Below are 7,463 nucleotides of genomic sequence, written 5' to 3' on the forward strand. Positions count from 1 at the left end.
ATAAAATGCTTAATCCAAAAATATTTTTGTGTTTACAATTCCCGAGGTTGTATTTTTTTGTTGTTAAAATACCTTAACTATTCACATAAAGTATCCTTGCTTCAAAAGGAAGTCAGAGCTACAGTCATGAGTGGTTTACAGAATATTTTCTGATAGTCTTTGCTTCATTTCAATATTGTGCCATGATTGGCTGTTGCTAGCTACAAATAAGGAAGTCTTCAAGTTGGGGGATTTCTCAGTGGAAGTTCCCACTTCAACATAAGGGAGAGCTCTGGACAGTTTGAGCAGCATTGATAGAGCCTGTGGAAAATGTTTTTGGACTGTATAACTGCCTATATCTTTGCAAAGGAATAGTCTACAAAGGAAGACTTGTAACCGGGAGAAGAGGTAATCAAATTTCAATAGTTCCTACTAATTCTCAATCTAGCAAGGTGGCCTGAATGTATTAAACTAAATTGTTGCAGATTTGTTACCCTCTTACTTTTACTATGTAATTTATGACATGATTCAATAATGCCTTTGTATGATGTCACGGTTAGAAATTTGGCCTTTAAAAAATAGCCAGAGATAGTGGCTCATACCTGTAACGTAGCACTTTGGGAGGCTAAGGTGGGAGGATCGCTTGAGCCCAGGAGTTTGAGACTAGCCTGGGCAACATAGTGAGACCCTATCTCTTTTTTTAAAAATAAATAAACAAATAAAAAGGGTCCCTAGCCAAGACCAAGGAAAATTTAAATTTTTAAAATTTTCTTTCTAACTTTTAAGACAGAATTTATGTCTCTACCTGAATGATTTTTTTAAGTTTATATCTGGAATAAAAGCCTTCTCCAACAAATGATTTTTATAACATAATGTAAGACTGAAAGGTATTTGTCTTTAGTTGTTCATAACTTACTAGGCTGAAAAGTAAATTAAAGTAAAAGTGTATTCATAGTTTTTTGGTTATATTTTTAAAAATCAATTCTGGCCAGATCCAGTGTGTCTATTCAAACATTAACTCAAGGCTGGGCACAGTGGCTCACTCCCATAATCCCAGCACTTAGGAAGCTGGGGCCAGCAGATCACCTGAGGTCAGGAGTTGGAGAACAGCCTGGCCAACATAGTGAAACCCCATCTCTACTAAAATACAAAAATTAGCCAAGCATGGTGGCGCATGCCTGTAATCCCAGCTACTCAGGAGGCTGAGGCAGGAGAATCACTTGAACCCAGGAGGCGGAGGTTGCAGTAAGCCGAGATGGTGCCATTGCCTGGGCAACAAGAGCAAAACTCTGTCTCAAAAAGAAAAAAAAAGATTAACTCAAGTTTAGTATTTTTCTTCTCTCATATAAAGCCCATGGTAGTGAATATTTTATTACACTAAAGTATTAATCCTATAGACAGTGCATCTCCTTGGACCATTTAAACTTACACAGTTATAGTAATCTAGTCTTATTCTATTACTAATTAGCTCTTATAGTTTCACAACCAAAAATGAATATTAAATATCACATATTTAAATTATTTTCTTAAGAATAATCATAGGAAAAATGACAGCTCAAAAAGATTAAAAGTCAAGAATTTTTATCACTATTGTTATACTATTATAATAGCTGTCATTTGTTGAATGCCTGCTGGAGGAAAAGAGCCACAGGATCTTCAAGCTTTTAAGTGGTAGGACCAGGGCTTAAATATAAATTCATATTACCTCTTTATCCATGGGTTTCTGTTACTACTGGCCTGCCTTCTTATAATATTAAAATAATATTTGGGAGATGTCATATTCCAAAAGATGGAGATTCTCATGATAGAAAAAGGAAGATGACTTGGCCATGTTCACGCAGCAACCAAGTCATTTTTAGAAGCTTAGGTCTTTCTTCTCACTCACCCACTCCCAACTCTTCACTCCCTCCAGGGTACACTTCCACACACACACAAGTAAGCACACTAGTGTGCCTCCAAGCATTAGCCTTAGAGCCAGAAGAAGACGTCGGGCTGCATACCCAGTCCAACCTGCCTGATGTTCCTGCCTAGCAGCCAACTAGGGCCCTAGAGCAATGTCTATAGTTATTTCTTTTAAACACTCTGGCCATGACAGAGATAACTAAGCAGGTGATTCAAAATAAATAAAGCTCCTCTGAAAAAGTTCCGATTAGAATTTCATGAATCTTATACACGAATTTGAGGAAAGTGATCATCCTTAGAGCATAGAAACTTCCTGTCTGAATATTTTATTAATGTTTTTAATGCATTAAGGTCTCAATAAACATAAAATTTCTTTATTTATCTTTAAATGTATTCCAATATATTTTGTTTGTCTTCTTGTGTATGTAGTAAAGGTACTTGATAGGGATATTTGTTCCACTATATTTTCTAACTAATTATTGCTGGCTTCTTAATTTCACAATTTTACCTTCCATCTAACCATTTTATTTCCCTCATTTGTTCTAAATTATTTTAGGAATTCACATGTGATGCCTAGACAGAAAAAAATATAATTATGTATTGTCCTTTTTTATCCTCTCCATATTGACCAGAGTTTCTGGAACAGTGTTTAATGACAGAGAAGAGAGCAGTCAACCTTGTCTTGTTTCTGATCTCAGTGGGAATTTCCCTAGTGGTTAACATTAAGAATGAGGTTGGCTGTTGGTTTGAGATAAGTACATTTATCATAAAAACCAAATAATTGCCAAGTACTTTGTTTACTAGAGGCTTACTTAAGAAAAAAAAAATAGAGACTTCATGTTAAACTATGCTCTATGTCTTTTTGGTATCGTTAGAAACAACAGTATGGTTTTTCTACTTCAAACTGTATAGTGCTCTGTTGTTACACAAGGCAGTCATTGCATTTTTTAAAACTCCATGTCATCAAAAATCATGTTATAAAAATGATTGCTTTGGTAATGAAGGTAGGTTTATAGTTATAAACTATGTTTTGTTGTTGCTCTGATTAAAATAATAAATTGGTAGTTCAAAAGAAGCCAACCAAACCTACACATTTCCTCTTTTTCTTTTCAATCCACATGCTTAGACACCTCTTCTCTATTATTTTGGCTTCACAATTCTGTTCACAACTCAAACTAACAGAAAAAGAATGAAAACAGTGTGACATAAGCCAAGGAACCCTATCCAGGCAGAGCAACCAGATAAACAAGCAGCTGTTCCTATGCTTTGTGCAAAAACCCCTCTTCCTATGATGACAGTGCTAGCTGCAGACTGCAATTCAGTTACAACTGTGGTAGGCAAAATGTGTGTCCAAATCGATTAATCTTACATCCAAGTTATAATAAGAAAATGTATGCTAAAGAGAAATGTTTGAAATTTACTGAGAATTTCTAATAGTCATATTCACAATTAGAAATTTAGTCTATATTTTTATTTTTGTACTCATAAGTCTAAAAATTAGTCTGCATTTTTATTTTCTAGAACCTATCCCTGGTAGGTTTCGGTATCAAAGTGAGACTAGCTTAATAAAGCAAAATGATAAAAATACCAAATGTTCCAGGTTCTAAAACAAATTCAATAGGAGTTATCTGTTCCTTGAAACAATTAAATAACAAATCCATAATACTGCTGGGCCTTGGCATCCCCTTTGAAAATAATTCTTTAAATGTTTTTACAATGTCTTCTATTGTTATTGATCTATTTGGAGTTTATGCTATTTTTTTTTCATGCAGCATGGTTTATTTGTTTTTGCTTAGAAATGGTGCTTTTAAAAAATTTTTCAATTATATTGGCACACATGGTTTTCTCTTGAACTTTTTAGACCATCTCCAAAACTATGTGGGTAAATCTTTTTCATGACTCATTTTGTCCATTTATGTTTTCTCTCTTTTAGGCTATTTTACTTTTCTAAGTTTGTGAGTTGAATTCTTAGGTCGTTTATTCTTTTTCTTCTTTCGTAATGAAAATATTTAAGGCTAGGAGTTTTTTAGTACTATTTTAACATGTTACAAATTCTGATATACTGCTTTCACATTTTCACTGTTTTACGGTTTTTAATTGAAGTTTTATTTTCCCTTTGATCTGAGTTATTTAGGACAGTAAAGTTTTTTTTTTTTTTTTAATGAATAGTCTATCTTTTTTAAAACCATTTTAGATTTAGAGAAAAATCAAGTGAACACTACAGAGAGTTCACATATACCACCCTGCCTTCCCCCACCACTCACACTATTCCCTATTATTAACAACTTGCATTAATATGGTACAATTGTTTCAATTTATGAACCAATATGGGTACATTATTATTAACTTGTGTCCATAGTTTATTTAGATTTTCTTATTTTTTCCATTTTTAAAAACTGAGGTGAAATTCACATAACACAAACCTAATCATTTTAAAATGAACAATTCAGTGTCATTTAGCACACTGACAATGTTGTATAACCACCACCTCTAACTAGTTTCAAAAATTTTTACCACCCCAAAAGGAAACAGTGTACTATGAAGCAGTTGTTCTGCATTTCTCACTCCCCTCAACCCCTGGCAACCACAAATCTGCATTCTGTCTCTGCATACATCTATTCTGAATATTTCATTTAAGTGAAACCATACAGTGTGACTTTATTTTCTTTATTATTTTACTTTAAGTTCCAGGATACAAGAGCAGAGTATATAGGTTTGTTACATATGTATACGTGTGCCATGGTGGTTTGCCGCACTTACCAACCTATCATCTAGGATTTAAGCTTGCATGCATTAGCTATTTATCCTTCCCTCCCCTCACCCCTCAACCCCTAACTGGCCCCAGTGTGTGTTGTTTCCCTCTCTGTGTCCATGTGTTCTCATTGTTCAACTCCCACTTGTGAGTAAGAACATGTGGTATCTGGTTTCCTGTTCCTGTGTTAGTTTGCTGAGGATGATGGTTTCCAGCTTCATCTATGTCCCTGCAAAGGTCATGATCTCATTCCTTTTTATGGCTGCATAGTATTCCAGGTGTATATGTACCACATTTTCATTATCCAGTCTATCATTGATGGGTATTTGGGTTGGTTCCATGTCTTTGCTATTGTAAATAGTGCTGCACTAAACATATCTGTGCATGTGTCTTTATAGCAGAATGATTTATATTCCTTTGGGTATATACCCATTAACAGGATTGCTGGGTCAAATGGTATTTCTGGTTCCAGATCCTTCAGGAATCACCACACTGTCTTCCACAACAGTTGAATGAATTTACATTCCACTAACAGTGTAAAAGCATTCAGATTTCTCCACAGCCTCATCAGCATCTATTGTTTCTTGTTAAAAATCACCTTTCTGACTGGCATGAGATGGTATCTCATTGTGGTTTTGATTTGCATTTCTCTAATGATCAGCGATGTTGAGCTTTTTTTCATATGTTTGTTGACCACATAAATGTCTTCTTTTGAGAAGTGTCTATTTGTATCCTTTGCCCACTCTTTGATGGGGTTATTTTTTGTTTGGTTGGTTTTTTAATCTGTTTAAGTTCCTAGTAGATGCTGGACATTAGACCTTTGCCAGACAGGTAGATTGCAAAAATGTTCTCCCATTCTGTAGGTTGCCTGCTCACTCTGATGATAGTTTCTTTTGTGCAGAAACTCTTTAGTTTAATTAGATCCCAATTTGTCAATTTTGGCTTTTGTTGCAATTGCTTTTGGCATTTTTGTCATGAAGTCTTTGCCCATGCCTATGTCCTGAATGGTCTTGCCTAGGTTTTATTCTAGAGTTTTTATGGTGTTGGATTTACATTTAAGTCTTTAATCCAACTTAAGTTAATTTTTGCGTAAGGTATAAGGAAGAGATCCAGTTTCAGTTTTCTGCACATGGCTTGCCAGTTTTCCCAGCACCATTTATTAAACAGGGAATCCTTTCCCCATTGCTTGTTTCTGTCTGCTTTGTCAAAGATCAGATGGTTGTAGATGTGTGGTGTTATTTCTGAGGTCTCTATTATGCTCCATTGAAATATACATCTGCTTTGGTACCAGTACCAACCTGTTTTGGTGACTGTAGCCTTATAGTAGTATATTTTGAAGTCAGGTAGTGTGATGCCTGCAGCTTTGTTCTTTTTGCTTAGAATTGTTTTGGCTATATGGGCTCTTTTTGGGTTTCTATATGAAATATAGTTTTTTTCTAATTCTGTAGAAAAAAGGTCAATGGTAGTTTGATGGGAATAACATTAATCTATAAATTACTTTAGGCAGTAGGGCCATTTTCACCATGTTGATTCTTCTTATCCATGATCACCGAATGTTTTCCCATTTGTTTGTATCCTCTCTTATTTCCTTGAGCAATTGTTTGCAGTTCTCCTTAAAGAGGTCCTTCACATCCCTTGTTAGCTGTATTCCTAGGTATTTTGTTCTCTTTGTAGCAATTGTGAATAAGACTTCATTCATGATTTGGCTCTCAGACTGTCTATTGTTGGTGTATAAGAATGCTTGTGATTTTTGCACATTGATATTGTATCTTGAGACTTTGCTGAAGTTGCTTATTAGCTTAAAGAGTTTTGGGAATAAGATTATGGGGTTTTCTAAATATAGACTCATATTGTCTACAAACCGAGATAATTTGACTTCTTCTCTTCCTATTCGAATACTCTTTTTTTCTTTCTCTTGCCTGATTGCCCTGGCCAGAACTTCCAATACTATATGTTAAATAGGAGTGGTGAGAGAGGGCATCCTTGTCTTGTGATGGTTTTCAAAGGAAATACCTACAGTTGTTGTCCATTCAGTATGATATTGGCTGTCGGTTTGTCATAAATAGTTCTTATTATTTTGAGATATGTTCCATCAACACCTAGTTTATTGAGAGTTTTTAACATGAAGGAATGTTGAATTTTATTGAAGGCCTTTCTGCATCTATTTATATAATCATGTGGTTTTTGTCATTGGTTCTGTTTATGTGATGGATTACACTGATTGATTTGTGTATGTTGAACCAGTCTTGCATCCCAGGGATGAAGTCGACTTGATCGTGGCAAATAAGCTTTTTGATGTGCTGCTGGATTCAGTTTGCCAGTATTTTATTGAAGCTTTTTGCATCAATGTTCATCAGGATATTGGCCTGAAGTTTCTTTTTTTGTTGGGTCTCTGCCAGGTTTTGGTATCAGGATGATACTGGCCTCATAAAATGAGTTAGGGAGGAGTTCCTCCATCTCAATTGTTTGACTAGTTTCAGAAGGAATGGTACCAGCTCTTCTTCGTACCTCTGGTAGAATTCAGCCATGAATCCAACTGGTCCTGGACTTTTTCTGGTTGGTAGGCTATTAATTACTTCCTCAATTTCAGAACTTGTTATTAGCCTATTCAAGGATTCAACTGCTTTCTGGTTTAGTCTTGGGAAGGCGTATGTATCCAGGAATTTATCCATTTCTTCTAGATTTTCTAGTTTATTTGCACAGAGGTGTTTACAGTATTCAGTGACAGTAGTCTGTATTTCTGTGAGGTCAGAGGTGATATTCCCTTTATCATTTTTTTATTGCATCTATTTGATTCTTCTCTCGTTTCTTTTGTCTTTTTTTTTTTTTT

The 7,463-nt window shown here is 35.1% G+C and overlaps 1 protein-coding gene across 4 annotated transcripts in view; it reads left to right on the forward strand.

The window, feature by feature from the left end:
- The first annotated feature begins 231 nt into the window (after positions 1-231).
- Positions 232-7,463, forward strand: part of TANK (TRAF family member associated NFKB activator) — a 95,810-nt gene continuing 88,578 nt past the window's right edge. For 3 of the 4 annotated variants that reach the window (XM_037745569.1, XM_037745581.1, XM_017547820.2), the window contains exon 1: positions 251-387. The gene's annotated coding sequence lies outside the window, so the exon portion shown is untranslated. Of the gene's footprint in view, positions 388-7,463 lie in introns of all 4 variants that reach the window. The other variant, XM_017547834.1, reaches the window with a different exon arrangement.

This window comes from Cebus imitator, unplaced genomic scaffold (assembly GCF_001604975.1).
Source record: "Cebus imitator isolate Cc_AM_T3 unplaced genomic scaffold, Cebus_imitator-1.0 Scaffold10, whole genome shotgun sequence".
Classification (NCBI taxonomy): Eukaryota; Metazoa; Chordata; class Mammalia; order Primates; family Cebidae; genus Cebus; species Cebus imitator.